General features: G+C 35.8%; 1 long non-coding RNA gene across 2 annotated transcripts; it reads left to right on the top strand.

Annotated features, from left to right (window-relative positions):
* Window positions 1–284: 284 nt before the first annotated feature.
* LOC117341498 lies at window positions 285–12,854 on the top strand. 2 transcript variants are annotated; one of them, XR_004535648.1, is made up of 5 exons: window positions 285–428; window positions 5,170–5,275; window positions 10,891–11,011; window positions 11,733–11,852; window positions 12,744–12,854. It is a non-coding gene; the product is annotated as an uncharacterized LOC117341498 (long non-coding RNA). The 2 variants fall into 2 exon arrangements; XR_004535647.1 differs by lacking the exon at window positions 285–428 and adding an exon at window positions 1,922–2,166.
* Window positions 12,855–21,264: the final 8,410 nt, after the last annotated feature.

Raw genomic sequence — 21,264 nt, forward strand, 5'->3', positions numbered from 1 at the left:
AGCTATTTTCTCTGTTTCGATATCTCACTAATCATCACATTAATATTATTGGGATTTAAAATAGGGACAGGGAAGTAATACAATTATGTAGGAGAAAATCACACTTACCCTATTCGTAACACCCTCGTATGTGAAGGTAAGTATACAAATATATTAGCATTATATCCCGTACATACAAACAACCTGTGGTTGGGATTGTAAAAGTGGCAGTCTAGATTGTTAATTTCAAGCTTATATCATACACAGCATAATAAATTGAACTATTATGTGCTCCATTGTGCTATTTTTAGATTTACCCTTACATACGAGGGTGTTACGAATAGGGTATGTGTGTTTCTCTCCTTCACATATATTACTTCCCTGAACAGGTAGAACAAGACACACTTGCACGGATTAACATGACGGATGAATTTATGTTGGGAGTTTAGGTATGTACGCTTATTGGTATTCATATATAATATGTAGTCAATACATGGTTAAAATGTATCCGTCGCCAAAACAAACACGTAATAGACTGTTCCGAATAGTCGCCATTTTGAGTTATAGCAATATGCTTTTCGATGTAAACAAAACTGCCAATAACGTTTCTGTGTAAACGTATACTTCTTCTCTATAATTATCTTTGAATAAGGAACGTGCTTCTGTACTAAATGGCGACGTGGTTGAATATACCTTTCTCTCCTTTTTGTTCGTCTGCAGGCTGTGTGCGAGATTTATGTTTGTGGTGCGTGTAAGCTATGTACAAAACCATAGAACAATAACATTATATAGAAGGATTACATAAGTCATTTTGGACCCTATACGATAACTAATTTAAATCATTACCTTTTATTTTACACATGATCCCGGTTTTATAAATAGTCGATATATAGCTATTTTCTCTGTTTCGATATCTCACTAATCATCACATTAATATTAATGGGATATAAAATAGAGACAGGGAAGTAATATAATTATGTAGGAAAAAATCACACTTACCCTATTCGTAACACCCTCGTATGTGAAGGTAAGTATACAAATATATTAGCATTATATCCCGTACATACAAACAACCTGTGGTTGGGATTGTAAAAGTGGCAGTCTAGATTGGTAATTTCAAGCTTATATCATACACAGCATAATAAATTGAACTATTATGTGCTCCATTGTGCTATTTTTAGATTTACCCTTACATACGAGGGTGTTACGAATAGGGTATGTGTGTTTCTCTCCTTCACATATATTACTTCCCTGAACAGGTAGAACAAGACACACTTGCACGGATTAACATGAAGGATGGATTTATGTTGGGAGTTTAGGTATGTACGCTTATTGGTATTCATATATAATATGTAGTTCAATACATGATTTAAATGTATCCGTCGCCAAAACAAACACGTAATAGACTGTTCCGAATAGTCGCCATTTTGAGTTATAGCAATATGCTTTTCGATGTAAACAAAACTGCCAATAACGTTTCTGTGTAAACATATACTTCTCTATAATTATCTTTGAATAAGGAACGTGCTTCTGTACTAAATGGCGACGTGGTTGAATATACCTTTCTCTCCTTTTTGTTCGTCTGCAGGCTGTGTGCGAGATTTATGTTTGTGGTGCGTGTAAGCTATGTACAAAACCATAGAACAATAACATTATATAGAAGGATTACATAAGTCATTTTGGACCCTATACGATAACTAATTTAAATCATTACCTTTTATTTTACACATGATCCCGGTTTTATAAATAGTCGATATATAGCTATTTTCTCTGTTTCGATATCTCACTAATCATCACATTAATATTAATGGGATATAAAATAGAGACAGGGAAGTAATATAATTATGTAGGAAAAAATCACACTTACCCTATTCGTAACACCCTCGTATGTGAAGGTAAGTATACAAATATATTAGCATTATATCCCGTACATACAAACAACCTGTGGTTGGGATTGTAAAAGTGGCAGTCTAGATTGGTAATTTCAAGCTTATATCATACACAGCATAATAAATTGAACTATTATGTGCTCCATTGTGCTATTTTTAGATTTACCCTTACATACGAGGGTGTTACGAATAGGGTATGTGTGTTTCTCTCCTTCACATATATTACTTCCCTGAACAGGTAGAACAAGACACACTTGCACGGATTAACATGAAGGATGGATTTATGTTGGGAGTTTAGGTATGTACGCTTATTGGTATTCATATATAATATGTAGTTAATACATGATTTAAATGTATCCGTCGCCAAAACAAACACGTAATAGACTGTTCCGAATAGTCGCCATTTTGAGTTATAGCAATATGCTTTTCGATGTAAACAAAACTGCCAATAACGTTTCTGTGTAAACATATACTTCTCTATAATTATCTTTGAATAAGGAACGTGCTTCTGTACTTAATGGCGACGTGGTTGAATATACCTTTCTCTCCTTTTTGTTCATCTGCAGGCTGTGTGCGAGATTTATGTTTGTAGTGCGTGTATGCTTTGAACAGCTGCGATGTATGTTATGTACAAAACCATACAACAATAACATTATAAAGAAGGATTAAATAAGTCATTTTGGACCCTATACGATAACTAATTTAAATCATTACCTTTTATTTTACACATGATCCCGGTTTTATAAATAGTCGATCTATAGCTATTTTCTCTGTTTCGATATATCACTAATCATCACATTAATATTAATGGGATTTAAAATAGAGACAGGGAAGTAATACAATTATGTAGGAAAAAATCACACTTATCCTATTCGTAACACCCTCGTATGTGAAGGTAAGTATACAAATATATTAGCATTATATCCCGTACATACAAACAACCTGTGGTTGGGATTGTAAAAGTGGCAGTCTAGATTGTTAATTTCAAGTTTATATCATACACAGCATAATAAATTGAACTATTATGTGCTCCATTATGCTATTTTTACATTTACCTTTACATACGAGAGCGTTACGGATATGGTATGTGTGTTTTTTCTCCTACACATATATTACTTCCCTGAACAGGTAGAACAAGACACACTTGCACGGCTTAACATGAAGGATGAATTTATGTTGGGAGTTTCTGTTTTCACGAATGTAAATTGTGAATATTTTTACATCTGAGAGGTGATTGAGTTACATTCATATATAACACGTAGTTAATGCATCCGTAGCCAAAACATCGCCATTTTGGGCTATACCGATACACTTTTCGACGTAAACAAAACTGCCCATCACGTTTCGTGTAAACATGTATTTCTTTGTATCATTATCTTTGAATAGGGAACGTGCTTCTGTACTTAATGGCGACAAGGTTGGATATATTGTTTTTGTATTTTGTTATCAAGAAGATTTCATGTTGCATGTTGAAAAGGCATCATAAACAGAACATGGAGAATTACAAAGCTACAAGCTCTTCCCATTTTTCCAATCCCTTTCAAACCTTTCACTAGAAATATCACCTTTGCTAATAGCTATATACTTTTGTATATTATAGTGGTCTTTTATTCTATTGATCAATGCATTCATATTCAAGGAACTATGAAGACATCGCACTTTATAAATATAATGTTTTATTGATTATAAGTATTTCATTGTCAATCTTATCATTTTTAATATTTTGGTTAAGTGCATGTAACAAAATTTCAAAACTTATAAGTAGATTTTGGACCTCTTGGCATTCCGACAAAACATGTGTAATAGTTTCAGTCTCAGAATCTCAAACCATCTTCCTAATGTCTCCCTTTACAATGCCCGTTGTCAGTATAATGTGACCGGTAGGGTTGTGCTCCTGGGTGTCTTCGGCAGTATGCTTCAGTGAGGTAGCACTCTAAATCGGCAAAAAGATCCGTTTGATTTGGTTTATTTTGTTTAACGTCCTATTAACAGCTAAGGTCATTCAAGGACGGCCTCCCGTGCGTGCGACATGTAGGCTGCGGTATGTACGTGTTAAGTCTCCTTGTGATAGGCTGGAACATTTACCGATTTATAGTGCTACCTCACTGAAGCATACTGCCAAAGACAACCAGCAGCACACCCAAACCGGTCACATTATACTGACAACGGGTCAACCAGTCGTCCCACTCCCAAAATGCTGAACGTTAAGCGGGAGTAGCAACTACAATGTTTAATGACTCAGGTATGTCTCGGCCAGGGGACAGAACCCAAAGTCTTCCTCACAGAGGCGAACGCTCAACTGAAGACCAAAATTGAGGCATTGTCAAGGGAGACATTAGGAAGAAAAAGATGTTCAGAAAGAAGAGAAAAGATAAGATCCCAAATTTAGTCGCCTCTTACGATCATGCAATGGGGGGCAGCAGGTACAATTCTTACTCCCTACCTGCAGGACAGTCACATAAATCCCTCACCTATGTGACACGATAACACTGCACAGCAGTCACACAAATTCCCTTGTCAATATTACACTATACCATATAAAAGTAAGTATATAATTACTTAATTTTCGCATAAATTATCACCTATACTCTTAATCATTTATAACATAGTTGAATAATACCTTCAACATTATAAAATGGGGCCCCGTCTACGAGCTTTTCACAGCCAAATTACATCACCTTAGGTGTACACTCGACTACTTAAGTCGTGTAATTGTAAAGGTACGCATGGCGAAATATAATAGTAGTTCTCATATCGTCTTTTCGTTTCTCTTTGTTATGATAATTTTCGTATTTACGTTTACATTTAAAGTATACAGGAAACGCCCATGAGATATTGTAAGAACCACGACGTTTATCAGATTTATTACAAAGTCTTACAATCGACAGTCTGCATATCATGACAAACTCGTTTACTGAAGGGTATTTCACCATAAGTTACTATTACAGGTATATAATGTACAGGAATGTATGAAGTTATTCTCGTTATTGAATGATTGTAGGTTTCTCTCCTTTCAGTTTGGTATTTGTTTCGAAGCCTGTGAATAGTACAAACATTCCTCAATACCCATGACAGTGTTAATAGACTTTAATATGAAATAAGTATAGCCAGCCCTATACATGATTTTATGTCGAAAAAAACTTCACAACATAATAATCAAATCTATACACATATAAACTGATCGTTTTAACTTACTTCCGTCTATTTACACCTCTATAGGTAAAAGTGTTTGTAATCTTTCTCGACTGAAGAACAATAAACTGAATCTCAATGAAATTGATTTTTTATTATTAATTTTCAGTTTGTGAACAACTCTCGGGATGTATTGACATGGCTTTCTACTTGAACACGGTGGCTATTCGAATGAAGAAGGACAGACCTGGCAGATATAGAGTGTCTAATTGAAGGTAGGTATATAAAGTAACAGTGTTATACAAGCCTAAAACAGTGAAACAGTATATCCATTCTACATATATTTCCCTAGTCAGCGATTGTAATTGCCGGTAAATTGATATCGGACGCGTATCCTTGTTTTAACGGGTTTTTACGGCATCTTTGGTTTTCGAAGACGAACCGCTAATTTTAATCTAATAACAATACAGATGCTCACTTCAACCACGTCACATGAAAATCTTAACGACATCGTATGAACATGTAACGTAGTGACTAAATCTTAATTAGATTGGTGCTAGATGTGCCCCAATTCGAGTTAAAGGGTCCCCAAAAGGGTAACCAAACTAGTGTCAAATCTAGGATTTTGTTAGTGGTTTTTTTTGTTAGTGTCATCTTTAGGTCACCTGAGACAAAGTCTCAAGTGACCTATTCTTATCGCCTTTTGTCCGTCGTCGTGCGTCGTCCGTCCGTAAACAATTTACATTTTCAACTTCTTCTCCAAAATCACTGAACCAATTCAATGCAATTTGGCAGGGAGCTTCTATGGCTAAAGTTGAACTAAAATTGTGAATGATATGGTTCCCATTCCCAAGGGGCCTGAGGGGCGGGGCCAAAAAAAGGTCAAATTGACTAAAATTTCAAACATCTTCTTCTCTACTCTCAGATATGGTAGAATCAAATACTCTTCGTAGATGGAAAGGTCTTAAGGTGCCTTACCAAAATTGTGAATTTCATGATCCTGGAGTCTAACCAAACCAAACCAATTGCCCCTGGGGAGGGGGTGAAATTTACTAAAGTTAATATAGGGAAATCACATTTTTGACTATTATTTGTTGGATTTCTATTGCAATTCGTTCTAACTTGGTTCAAATTATCGGCATAGGACGACAGTTTGATGGTATTCACATGTTGGCCCTGATTGACCCCTAGGAGCTGATGGGCGGGGCCAAAAGGGGTCAAATTAACGGACATTTCAAAAATCTTCTCTTCTCTCAGATATGGTAGAATCAAATACTCTTCAAAGATAAAAGGGTCTCAAGGTGCTTTACTAAAATTGTTAATTTCATGACCCTGAGGTCTCACGTTTGTCCCTGAGGAGGGGGTAAACTTTACTACAGTTAATATAGGGAAATCACATTTTTAATTATTATTTGTTGGATTTCTATTGGAATTCATTCTAACTTGGTTCAAAATATCAGCATAGGATGACAGTTTGATGGTATGTACATGTTGGCCCTGGTTGATCCCCAGGGGCTGATGGGCGGGGCCAAAAGGGGTCAAATTGACTGGAATTTCAAAAATCTTCTTCTTTACTCTCAGATATGGTAGAATCAAATACTCTTCATAGATGGAAGGGTCTTAAGGTGCTTTGCCTAAAATTGTCAATTTCATGACCCTGAGGTCTCAAGTTTGCCCCTGGGGAGGGGGTAAACTTTACTATAGTTTATATAGGGAAATCACATTTTTGACTATTATTTGTTGAATTTCTATTGGAATTCATTCCAACTTGGTTAACATTATCAGTTTGGGATGACAGTTTGATGGTATGTACATGTTGGCCTGTTTGACCCCAGGGGCTGATAGGGGCCAAAAGGGGTCAAATAAACTAAAATTTTAAAAATCCTCTTCTCTCAACCCAACTAAGGTAGAATTAATTACTCTTCATAGATGGAAGAGCCTTAAGGTGATTTACCATAATTGTGAATTTCCTAGCCCTGGGGTCTCACGTTTGCCCCATAGGAGGGGATAAACTTAGTTATAGGAAAAACACATTTTTAACTATCATTTGTTTTATTTGTTTTGAAATTCATTCTAAATTTGTTAACATTACCAGCATGGGATGACTGCTTAATGGTATGCACATATTGGCCCTGACTGATCCCTTAGAATGATGGGTCAGGCCAAAACGTGTCAATTAAATTGACTGAAATATTTCAAATCTCAGGTGACCGTTAAGGCCCATGGGCCTCTTGTTATTTCTCGTAAGAGCCCTGGAATCAGGAGTGGTATAATAGAAAATAAGTGAGAAAGGTTTGGCAAGTCTACGAACCAGAATGTAGTACATTTGTATCCTTTTGTACACTATAGTTTAATATACAAGTGAAAATTGATACCCGTGGTGTTTCTTTAATGGGATGTAATCCTGCACCAGACCCAATTAAATGTATATGACTTCAAGTTGTACAGCAAGCACTGTGTCTATAATTAAGATTCAAGGATGTTGCGAGTGGATACGGTGACATAGATCATTAACATTATGCCTTTGTCTTTATATTGCACATATTATCTTTTAAATAGCTACATATTTATTGGGTATCGCAGTCATTACGATCAAAATGTCATAATTGTCATTGCATTGTTTGCTAATGTTACGCACAAGGACTTATCAATAAGCTAATGAATATTTTACGGGTGGAACTTCGTATGAGTCATATCATCAAAGTTATACCGGCAATGTGAGATTGATATCATGGAGAGTAAAACTAAATGTTTACGTATTGTTAGATCAATAATATATCAATATAAAAAGTTTCCGAAATGTGTAAGGTATAAAGTTTGTCCAAACTGGCGACATTGGTGGATTTGTCACAGCATGAAAGAAACTTGATTTGAGTGTACTAAACAGTGAAGTTAATAATCATATCGGACAACCAGTTTTATCTTGCATGTTACGCGCTTGTCATGATAATGCAATAGACCTAGTAATCCGGGTCGGAGAGGAATAACCATTTGAAGGGAAGAGATAATCATTACTTATTCATATATCAAGAGGAAAAACAAAGTAATTTGATTTCATGGTCTTCAGCTTTAGGTCTCCTTACTACAGAGACAACCGCCGAAACGAGGTTGTCCTTGCTGTTTTTGGTATGGGTCTTACGTATTTAACACATTACTACTGGCTGGGTGAACCGTAAGGAACAGCCTAAAACTTTAAAGAATGAGTATTTACAAAATTATAGCAAGTCTAAGGGTTCTTTTCAAAGCTATCAATACAGAAAATTGAACTCTCTGCGAGCTATTGGTCTGTATCACTAGATTTAATTTAATATAGCAAATTTTACATTTTAAGCTAAGTATGAGTGTACAAATATATATTTACAATTTACACGTTTCGTTTGTTTGAAGATGTTTCGTCTGTTGCCCCTTTTATTCATAACTTTTACTCATCGTGGTTTCGGCACTGATAATAATATTGTATTGATGGGCATGCTGTCATGTGGAAGCTTGTTTGTTTTAAAGCTTTTTAGCGTCCTGTCTAAAGCATTAAATTTAGCTGAATATATGTCTAAAAAGGGAAAACTAACACAACATTTGCATTTATTTTCTGTTTGACAGTCTCAGTAATTGCGATACAAAAATATCCTATCAAATTTGATTCCAAATGTAAACCATATGTCTTTAGTTTAAGACATCACATTATATTTTGCTGGCTTCCTATCCATGTTAACGTTCTCGAGATCAAAATAGCACACGAAGCTGCGAAGGCTGCTTTCCCTCACAATATGCATTTTATATCTTATGTGTATAAAACACTCGCACATTAAAAACCTTTTGTTTATCATTTGTGATGTTAAAATGGTAAAACAAACCGGGTAAAATGGAATATACATACAGTGAATAAGTTACACTATCAGTGTAAAATTTCCAAAGGGTGTCCTTGTTACAGAGCAATCAAGAATGACCTTAGCTGTTAATAGGACGTTAAACAAAATAAACCAAACCAAACCAAACCTCGCCTGGAATCGTTACTCATTCCTACCTTTTAAAGTGAGATCAACCGGTTTGTGTGGCATGCAATGGACCGTTTCCTGTTTAGCACTTGATGATAGACAATCGATTTACGGCATATTCTTGAAACATATTACCACGTTAAGAAAATGAAAAACCCGTTTGAGAAAGTGGATATTTCCACCATTTTGACATATATGTCTAAAGTTATTTTAGCCATATAAACCATCTAATTAAAATCTAGACGGTCATTCTCACTACGGTACATGACCGTAGTGAGAATAACCATCTTGATTTCAATTAGATTGCATTTAAACCAAAAACAATCTTTCAATCGCAACAGCCTTGGTCATATGACGAACGCGTGTCAAGGAGACGTTAAATAGCGAAAAATAAAGCACAGCAAGACATATCAGAGAGGAAATAAATTGCAGACTTTGGATACCAAGGGTTGCAGTTGGGGCAGAGCATCTATTCTTGACTGTTCAATGTAGCCTAAATGGAAGATGAGCCTAAATGGAAGATGACTACCTTTTCTCTCCTTTCTTAACAACTGTCTTCTTCCTAATATCTCCCTTGACAATGCCTCCTGCTCATATTCGCCCCCTTGAGGAGTGGTGTGAATGGTTTGCCCGTTATCAGAATAATTCGACCGGATGAGGTGTCCTACTGTGTCCTATTGAGTATTTTAGGCAGTATGCTTCAGTGAGGTAACCCTTTTAATCGACAAAAGTTCCGGGCTATCACAAGGATACTGAACAAGAACATAACACAGCCTCCCAAAACACATACGCATTCACCACACGCATGCACAGGAAGCCGTCCGCAAATCGACAATATGATAGGTCGATAGGACGATACACAATGATAAACTAAATCAAACCAAAAGAATAATTCCTGATTCTGCAGGGGACTCACTTGTAGTTGCCTGCTACATTCAATATGCATTGGGATACAGTGTGTCTTATTGTTAGGCTCTCCAATGTCCCCTGATCAGAAGACAGAAGTTGGCACCGTGTTCGCTATTGTTATACGTTTTTATACAAATTTTCAAATCTTTTGTTTGGAAAAAGTGTAAAATCTTACCTTTGTCCTTAACTTTACATGTTCTTTAATGCTGATATGTGATCCTTGTAAAGGACATGTTACAGGTTACATTTATTTTGGCCCACGAGCCAATTTAATAATTACCGGGTGATATTTGCAGTAGTATGTGAGACAAACCATGAAAATGTGTTTAAAAAGTTCAAAAGGTCCCAGGGGCCTGTGCTATGACCATTTTAATATCACCCTACATGGGGGTGTAACTGGGTTCCATTTTTAGTCAAAATAACGCACATTTAACTTTTGATTTTTTGCTTAAAAAAGTTATTTGTTTAGCTTGCTATTTACTGCAAATCATAGATGCATTTATTGCAAGAAAAAAATTCTATTAAAATAATTACACTATCTTAAACCCCAAAAATACCTATATGTTAAAGCCAATTTTAAGCCATGTTCACTATTTACGGAATTGGTACAACTATTTCCGGTTCTTGTACAGCCAAAATATTTAGCAATTATTTGGACCATTATGTTAAATATCTATGGTGAAAATTTAAACACAACACATGGTATCTTGTTGAAAGTCTTTAATACACTTAAAACCACGAATCGATTTTCCTGTTTTAAGAGAGAGACCGTTGATTGGAGGCATAGGATTTTAGATGAAATTCGTAGAAGTATTCATTCGATGGATTTCCTGCTGTTTTGTTTACAAGGCTGCATGCATACCGATATACTATCTTAAAGCATTACAATTGTGAATTTATTCTATCATTCAGACATCGTACGCATACCGTTGTACGATCCCCAATCCGTATAATGTATTCCTTACACGCGAGTTTATTCTTTTATGCAGGTGAAACATGTGCGTCCATCTATATGATTGTGAAAGGGAATTCATCCAAGATGTACGACCATAGATGAACTTGTTTTGAAGTTTCATAACAGCATAGACAATGGCGGATGACACAGACAAAGTGAGTATTGTTCAAATCATTTAAGGTACCTTTTTCTGAAAGGTAGAATGAAAGCTATCGTGAAACTTTGCTGCTATTAACTTTTTAGGAGAAAATCGGGTATAAGGTCCTCTGTTCTTAGTGTTTACAATGAGACAAATTAAAGCTATTTTACTTGATGGGCTGTCATTATTACTGTGATACAACACACCTGCTTTGAATGATTATTTATTTTCAAACCTTATATTTTGTATTTTTAACAATAAATACTGCCAATGTAAGCAATGACCTTACAAGTCACAATTTATTTTTAATCAGTATCAAAATCAATATTTCATTTTTTTTAATACAAAATGTTATAAACATCATATTGAGCATTTCATAGGCGTTTTACACATTGTTTAAATCATGAGCACGAACATTGTTGTTTTAATCATAACTATCTTACGATTGTGTTGTTTCGGAAGTAATGCAAAGAAAAGTAACTATATATATGTTGTTTTATTATTTTCATTTAAGATTTCAAGAAGCTCACTGTCTTATTGTATTGGTGTAAAAATGATATTTATGCTGAGCGTGTCATTTACATTTCTAAGTAGCTCACTGTCTTATTGTTTTGTTGCACAAATAATATTCAAATCAAATTTACAAAGATTGTGCAAATTATGTAATCGATTGATTACTTTAATTTCACAAAATTCAACTTCATCATTTATTAAAATATCGAAAAAAATCTTTGAAGGAACGGGGAATGGGCGTTAAAACTGCAGCACTAGAGGATGACATGGCTCTCTCATTCATCCATGGAACAGATATCTCAAAGACATCAACCTTGGACACGAAGACAGAGGCAACGTCATCGGTATGATTCTGCTTACAATATTATATCTTAACACTAACTATTTTCTGCCGTTTCGGAATGACACCATGTATCTTTGGTGCAAATAGCATATCGATTCCATGCAGGAAATGTTAATATTACGTAATCACAAAGCTTTCGCTAATTTTATTTTTTTAAACATTTCCCAGAGTGATATAGTAAACATCAAAACGACATGTGTACAGAAGTTTTCTATAACAGCTGAGCGTGTCATTTAAATTTCTAAGTAGCTCACTGTCTTATTGTTTTGTGGTACAAATGGAATTCAAATCAAATTTACAAAGATTGAGCAAATTATGTAATCGATTGATTACTTTAATTTCACAAAATTCAACTTCAACAGTTATTAAAATATCGAAAAAAATCTTTGAAGGAACGGGGAATGGGCGTTAAAACTGCAGCACTAGAGGATGACATGCCTTTCTCACACATCCATGGAACAGATATCTCAAAGACATCAACCTTGGACACAAAGACAGAGGCAACGTCATCGGTATGATTCAACACTTCTGTTTACAATAGTATATCTTAACACTAGATATTTACTGCCGTTTCGGAATGACACCATGTATCTTTGGTGCGAATAGCATATCGATTCCATGCAGGAAATGTTAATAGTACGTAATCACAAAGCTTTCGCTAATTTTATTTTTTAAAACATTCCCAGTGTGATAGAGTAAACATCAAAACCACATTTGTACAGAAGTTTTCTATAACAGCTGAGCGTGTCATTTCAATTTCTAAGTAGCTCACTGTCTTATTGTTTTGTGGTACAAATGGAATTCAAATCAAATTTACAAAGATTGAGCAAATTATACAATCGATTGATTACTTTAATCAATTTATTAAAATATCGAAAAAAAAATTTGAAAGGAACGGCGAATGGGAACATTAAGAGCACTAAAGGAAGCCATGGATTTCCCAAACATCCCTGAAATTTATATCCCAAAGTGGTCAACCTTTGACACGAAGACAAAGGCAACATCATTGGTATGATTCAACACTTCTGTTTACAATATTATATCTAAATACTAAAGGTTTCCTGTCTTTTTTCGGAATGACACCATGTATCTGGTGCGAGTTGCATATCAATACCATGCAGGAAATGTTAATATTACGTAATCACAAAGCTTTCACTACATTCATTAAAAAAAAACATTTCCCAGTGCGATATAGTAACCATCCAAACGAAATTTGTACAAAAGTTTTCTATAACAGCTGAGCGTGTCGTGGGTGTTTATTATTTTTTTATATGTATATTTTCTAATGATTATTAGATGCACCAAGCAATGAATACTTATGTTCGTGACTTGGTAAGCGTAGGACCACCAGTGCAATTCACACGATTAATGATCCATGGTAGCCGATAAAGCAGTGCCACACCGAATATTTTGCGCTGACTATTTGAAACAATGTTAAATCGCGACAGTAGGTCAGGGTTTCCGTGTAATGTTGGATGTAATGACATAGAATTAATCAGAGTTAAACACATCAAATCAGATATCTAAAATAGTGATTTTATGATATTGTCGATATATATAACGTTAGTCGAACCTCTGCTATCAAAACAACACTTCACAAAAAAACGAATAACCCTGGTCTGAATCCGAATATTGTTATTTCCGTAAGTATAATTCAGGGAAAAGCAAAGTAAAAACATAAGAATTAAAATAAACAGGATATGTAAATCGTGTTTACAAATAAACTGTTAGATGCATCTTTTCATAAAAGAAATGTCATTTGATGCCATTTGCCAATGTCAGACAGCATGATATGAAGCAAGTTCGGGTATGTTTACACTCCACGTACGGCGACCTCTGCTTTTACCGGATGTATGTTTCGTGTATTTTAGACTAACGTCCTACCTAAAACATTGATATGGCCACACAATGTATATTGTCTTGAATATAGATGTGCTAGTGTTACACTCTTGAATGTATTATGCTGAACTAACGGGAGACAACCTGAATAAAGTAATTAAAGTATGGAATCCTTATAGTGCGCTAACGCAGATTTTAGCATCTTAAATGAAATGCACACCGCGTAAACGCATTTTTTCATTGTATCAATGGTTTCATACTGGCAGACATTTAGTCGTACAAATATTTTTTGCGCTACTCCTCAGTTTTAAAATAATTTAATCTATGAACTGACGATTTGTTTGCTTGTGTTTATTTGATAAAATGGTATTATTGTATGCATTTAGTTTTAATCATTAGATTAAATATTTTACTTTTGTGTTATTATACATGTATTGTATTATAGTTTTAGTTTAAATCTTTTAGTACGGTTATCGACTATAGTTGATACCATTTCAAGCTCCCCTTCCACCCTTCTGTCGACAGGCTGAGCTGACGTCATTTAAGTGTTAATTTGTAAAAAAAAAAGCGCCTAACACATACAATTATCTAAACAAAAAAGATTTAAATGGTATTCAAGACTTTTAAAACCAGTGTTTTTATTGATAAATTTATTTCGTTCAGGTTACGTTTCTTTCCGTTAGAGCAATATGTCATATTTTCTCTTAGGTTGTTGATGTTACAATATGGCGGCTTGCTATATTTTTACTGTCTTTCTCAATGATGCACAAAGATAGCAGTAATTTTTTGTTTTTGGGCTATTTAAATCGCCTTGCGTCGTGGTCCGACCCTCCGTTCATAAACAATTCTTGTTATCGCTTTTCTCAGAAAGTACTGAAGGGACCTTAATAGCTGAGAGTGGTTTAGTGTTTTTTTTAATTTCATTTTATATCTTCAAATGATTACTAGATGCATCAAGCAATGTATATTTATGTTAGTGATGTTGTTGGCGTAAGACCACTGTCTAATTCACACGTTTCATGAACTATGATGGCTGATAAAGCAGTGCCACACACAAATATTTTGCGTTGGATAATTTAAGCAATATTAAAATCGCGGCAGTAGGTCAGGACAATCTAATTAAAATCGTGATGGTCATTCTCACTAAGTTACATGAACGTCTAACAACATCCCATAAGGGGTCACGCCAGGGTGACATGAGGTCCTTGTATTTCACTTTCAGGGCGAATTGTCAATTTGTCGATGTCATTGAAGCAAAACATTTCGTCACGACATGGCATCTGAAGCAAACCATTTCGGCACGGTATGTATATGGGACGAAAGCACTTCAAAACAATTGACATATTATGCAACCTGTGCATTAAATTAAATACCAAGATTCATCCAAAAGGTCACCAGAACGTGACCCCCAATGGGATATTGTCAGATGTTCATGTAACGTAGATTTTAATTATATTGTAAGTCAGGATTCCCGTGTAATGTTGGATGTAATGACGTAAAAATAACACGTCCAATAAAATATCTACAATTGTGATTTTGAAATATTATCGATCTCAATTACGTTACTCAAACCACCCCTATTAGAACAACACTTTCGGGCTTCTCGCACAGCCGAGGACATTAAAATTAATAGAACTGAATAATCCTGACAGGAATCCGAATATTGTTATTATCATAAATATGATTCAGTGAAAAAGAAATCAAGAAAAATAAGAATAAAAATAAGCATGTTATGTAAATCGTTTTTGAAAATGAGATGTTAGCGTGAAACAAATGTTGGATGCGTATTACTAGAAATATATAATTGTAAGGTAGTACTAACGACAGTACAGACAAGTACATTGTCAAGTTTTCGAGACAATCTGCCCCTTTATCAAGACTCAGGTAAATTACATACGATCACATATAAATATAGAACATGGAAAGAACGGTGATATTAGGACATTATATAATATGCCGAGCAGTGTTAAATTTCGTAGCCTACAGTAATCGGCTTACCTGTCAATCTTGTTATAGATGGGTACAGATACCACAAAGTATCATAATAGCGTGAAAGTAACAAGGTAATAGGGTTGGACTATTTTTTGTTTTGTTTTATATCAACATGGTAGATTTGACAAGCTGACTAGGTTTAAAGCGTTATAATGTAAACAACCTGACTATACAATGTGTCAAATCTTATCGGTGATATTTGTGAATATCTTGGCCCTTTGTTCTGGCCAATAGATTCCATAATAACCGTGTTCTCGTTCTTTGTGGTATGTATCGCTAATGAAAAGTTAGATGCAAAATTGTCGTTTTTTATACGATTTGTCATTTTATGCAATATGCCAATGTCACAGTATGATATGAAGCGAACTAGACTAATACCTTACATAATACATGGATATTTCCTCACAATACATAGTGTCTTGAATATAGATGTGCTAGTTTTACTTGGTTTGATTTGTTTAACGTCCTATCAACAACTTGAATTTATTATGCTAAAGGTTTGGTCTGGTTTATTTAGTTTAACGTCCTATTAACAGCTAAGGTCATTTAAGGACGGCGTCCCGTGCCTGCGACATGTATGAGTGTGGTTAGTGCGGATGTGTGTTTTGGGAGGCTGCAGTATGTTCGTGTTAAGTCTCCTTGTGATAGGCTGGATCTTTTGCCGATTAATAGTGATATCTAACTGAAGCATACTGCCGAAGACACCTAGCAGGACACCGCACTCGGTCACATTATGCTGAAAACGGGTGAACCAGTCGTTCCACTCCTAATATGCTGAGCGCTAAGCAGGAGTAGCAATTACCTGTTTAAAGACTCTGGTTTGTCTCGGTTAGGGACAGAGTCCAGAGTCTTCCTCGCCGGGACGAGCGCTCAACTGAAGACCAAAACTGAGGCATCGTCAAGGGTAACATTAGGAAGAAGAAAGATGTTCAGAAAGAGGACACACTATAAGATCCTAAATTAAGTCGCTTCTTAGTCTACATGCAGGGCAATTATTGCTCAGTTATTAGGTGTGTATTAGTTCAAAGATCAAGACACCCAATAAATGTTTGCAGGAAATGGTCCATGTGTTAGTAGCCTTGTTCATTTCACCTGACTGGACAAAGACTGAAAGAGGCTACTAATACTATACACAACTATCAAATATTGCTTAATTGCATTTACACAGTATTTAAAAGTTCTATGTTTTTTTAATTTCATGGAGAACAAATCTTTAATATATTGCATCATGTACTCACCAGAAGGCGAAGGCAATTAGTTCTGCAACATATTTAACATATAAGACCCTTTACCTTTAAAATCATCAATCTGTGATTCCAGCTTTGGCAATTTCATGTCAGGCGCTAACAGCCCCCCCCCCCCCCCCCCCCCCACCCCCCACCCCCAACAAAAACCAACATATATATCAATAAATACATAAATAAAGCGAATGTACACAAAAATCAAAAAGGATTTTTTTTTGAAAAGAAGAAAAAATATATATGTATAAACTTTTTATGAACACGTATACTATTACCCACATACCAAACTTATATTCAGTTACTAGCATTTCCCTTTTTTGAATAATAGAATTTAAAAAAAACGGCGAGCGATTCAGTCACTCTCGGCCTATATGATTTTATTGGGAGTGAAAGGGGATGTCTATGTATAGCCGCGTGACGGGGTCCATGCTGACCTGTCAGTCGCATCCAGTTTGCTTTGAATTTCCACTTGAACCAGAACTCTCATTTTACCTATCTTAGAAAATTGACAGAAATAACCGGTTCTCGGATACATAATACAGCTCAAATGGTGCTACCCGATATCCAGGTGAGCTATGCAGGTTCCGTTGGAATTTTGTTCGTTTTGGGTATGACAAGTGGCAGCATAACATCGCATTTTTCGAACTCTGGGAAATGTTTGTAATTGCAAACATTTGAATGATATATTGCTGAAAAGAAGTTTTAGATTGGTTTTCTCCCCTTATGTCTAAGATGCATTGATCAAATGTTCTAATAGTTTGATAGGTAGAGAAGTGAACATATCACTAGTGTGTTTAAGATTTAAATAAAATGTGTCAGTCATTTAAAACCTATTAACCATGTGTATTTATGCTCGGCATACAATTTACATGTCAGAAAAGTAGTTTTAAAATTTTTGCAGTGGAATTTGATTCTCCTTTTAGGCCACTTCTGAATTGGAACGTGCTGTAAAGAAGGGGAATAAAAACGAAGTTAAGGACCTTTTACAGGAAGGCGCTGATCCTAACCAGGTAGGATTTGTAACGCTTATACAATCATAGGAGTAACACGGTTTATTTAATCATTATGTATGAGGCACAGTAATATTCATTCAGATTTATTACAAACAGCACTGGTTCGTTTGCTACATTAATGAATTACAAATTTCTACCAACATTTATTTATATTTCAACACTGCATTAATATTCAGTGACTGAGTTGCTAATATTGTGCACTGTAGAACGTATTATTGAGTTCTATGTAAGTAGTATCTACCTCTGTATCTCATATTTAAGGCAATAATCAAAACACCCTTTAACCTGTGATTTACATGTAGCTCAACCAGTCTGCCGTTTGAGGAAGCTGTATACAATGGCAACGATAACTGATATAGTACGGTGCTAACAAAGTAAGTTAGCAACTTGTATATCCAAACGGATGAGTTTTAAATGTCAGTTAAAAAAAATATCTTCTATAAGACTAAGGATATTTGAAACGGCTTCGATGTCTTATATAATTGTTAAGTATACGAGGGATGATTGATATGTTGTGAGCCTCGTATTGAAGGTGGAAATGTATAATTGATTTTAGGTAATGTCCGCGAAATTAAATACATGCGATTTGTTTCAGTCTGTGTTCCGCATACACTTTATCAAGTTGCTATAATCAGATTAAATACGATGTACAATGACTCGATGAATATTAAACAAAAATGATTTGTCAGTAATGTGACGAATCCAGCCTCCGACTGCTACTTGTGACGAATAAGCCTCCAGCTCTATATCTATATATATCTATCTATAACAGCGTCTGGTTGCTTGCCTTTAGCCTCTGTCGAAAGTCTAAACCTCGTTACGTCCAGTTATGTCGGCAACCGTCTGTAGTCGTTAAGTGGTGATCATTAAATGTTTATAACTCTGTAATCAGAGTAGTAGTACCGCTTCCACCATATGAGCGTGACGATTGATTAGCTAAACTATACCTGCCTTGTTGAAAGACTTTTGACCAGTCCGATATATCTATGTGTTTATAATTGAGACTAGTGCAATGGGTCAGGGCTCGATTTGACAGGCCGTCACTTAAGTTTATAAAAGACCTTACTGGTTTTATGGTTCAATGATAACGTGTTACGAGCCCTAAACGTAAACGATTCCAGTACCTTAATTAAATGAAAACCATGATTCATTACATACAATTATATACATTTATTATGTGCCAAGTTTTTACATAAAAGTTTCATATCCTGTGGTTCCGTAATCCAAAATATGGCCAAAATAATGGAGTCCAGTGTCCCAGATTTCCACAATGGGCGTGCCCGGGATAGCTAAACCCTACCGCTCCTTCAAGTGCGTCCTCTCCGTTCGGCCTGCGCGCAGTGCCTGGGAGGGATCGTGTTTCACCCTGGACGGTGATAACTAGTGGTCACTCCCGCTGATGAAACAACTGCCCGGTCGTTCAAGAGACGTGGAGAAAACTTGATGTTTTAAACAATTTCAAAGTAGAATTCCTCTAAAAGTATAAGCACCGGAAATTTAGAATGGCAACACAATGCCATAGCATGTAAATCCCTGCCTCCTTTTCGGGTAATATTTCAAGATAACACAATGTAAGACACCGTTACCTCGCTACACTACACTACACCAAGTGAATTCAATACAGCAAACACACCAATCCTTAATGAATATATTACACAATATAACACAATAGCACGGCACAGTAAGCACATAAATCCCTCGTCAATAAAACAATAGCACAGCACAGTAAGCACATAAATCCATCATCAAAGCCACAATAACACTGCAGAGAAGTCACATAAATCCCTCGTTAATAACACAATAGCACCGCACAGAAGTCACATAAATCCCTCGTCAATAACACAATAGCACTGCAAAGTATAGTCACATAAATCCCTCATGAATACGACACAATAACACTGCACAGAAATCACAAAAATCCCTCGTCAATAACACAATGACACTGCACAAAAGTCACATAAAGCTTGCGTCAATAACACAATAGCACTGCACAGTAATCACATAAATCCCTCGTGAATGTAACACAATAATACTGCACAGTAAGCACATAAATCCCTCATGAATATAGCACAAAAAACAACACAGTAATCACATAAATATCTCGTGAATGTAACACAATAACACTGCACAGTAAGCACATAAATCCTTCACATGAATATAGCACAATAGCACTGCACAGTAAGCACATGAATCCCTCATCAATAGCACAATAGCAATGCATAGTGGTCGGTCACTCCACATTAAAGTGAATTAGTGAATCCCAATTTGTGATGTTCTTTCAATGGGTTAACACTTTTAAGATGGTCTCCTGCATGTTGTTCTAATAATCAGGCGTGGTAAAGTGCTGATTTTATTAACAAAATCCGTGTGTCCACCTCTTGTCAATCTCCTTATCTCAACAAGTGCTCAGGAGGCGCGCACTTCCTTTTATATGACCCTCATTAACACCTATTTGCTAATCGACCAATCAAATTGGGTCCCGTGGGTTTTGGGTCCCGGATGGGGAGGAGACTGCCTCAGCAGCACGTGGCTGTTTTGCCCCCCCCCCCCCCCTTGTTTATGACGTAGAGCTCGCGTCGTTATTTATATCCAGGTAGTGGTCAGTCTGGGGTTAATAGCCCCTGAAATCTTCCAGCTCTATAGAGGGGATGACCTAATAGCCCAAATTTGATACACATGGAATAAATTTATTTAGGCTGGACTTTTGGTCAGAGTAACCTTGTTACATTAATAAGCTCATTCATAATTATAAATACATCATCTTAACAAGCGGCCCATGGGCCTCAACGGTCATCTGACTTCCTAATTACATACTACTGGTGTATCTAGAACTCATTCTAAGTAAATGAAAATGTAAGTTTCAAGATGGCGGACGGACATGGTGCCATCTTGAGTTGAAAAATAACAACAATGATCAGGATCATCCAAACACGACCATTGCAGGCAAGTTTCAGAGTCCACTGCTGATAACACGCGCATTCACAACACGCATGCATGTCGCACGCACGGGAGGCCGTCCTTAAACGACTTAAGCTGTTAATAGGACGTTAAGCAAAATAAACCAAAACAAACCAAACGACAGGCAATAAACGCCGCACCACTGCATAAACTTATAACTATGTTCTTTTGGCAGGTTAGGTAACAAAACATTTGCTTCTAATTTAAAGTATAACAAAAGATGAGTATATAGAGAAAATTGTTTATTGTCAAATTAAATTTATCATAGAAGGTACTCTTATGATATTTGTTCAGAATTGTTATATCAGGTTTAGTTTCATACATATTTGAAATACATGTATGTGAGCTAGGAAACATATGATAACCAGAC

The sequence above is a fragment of the Pecten maximus genome, chromosome 13 (genome assembly GCF_902652985.1).
Source record: "Pecten maximus chromosome 13, xPecMax1.1, whole genome shotgun sequence".
Classification (NCBI taxonomy): domain Eukaryota; kingdom Metazoa; phylum Mollusca; class Bivalvia; order Pectinida; family Pectinidae; genus Pecten; species Pecten maximus.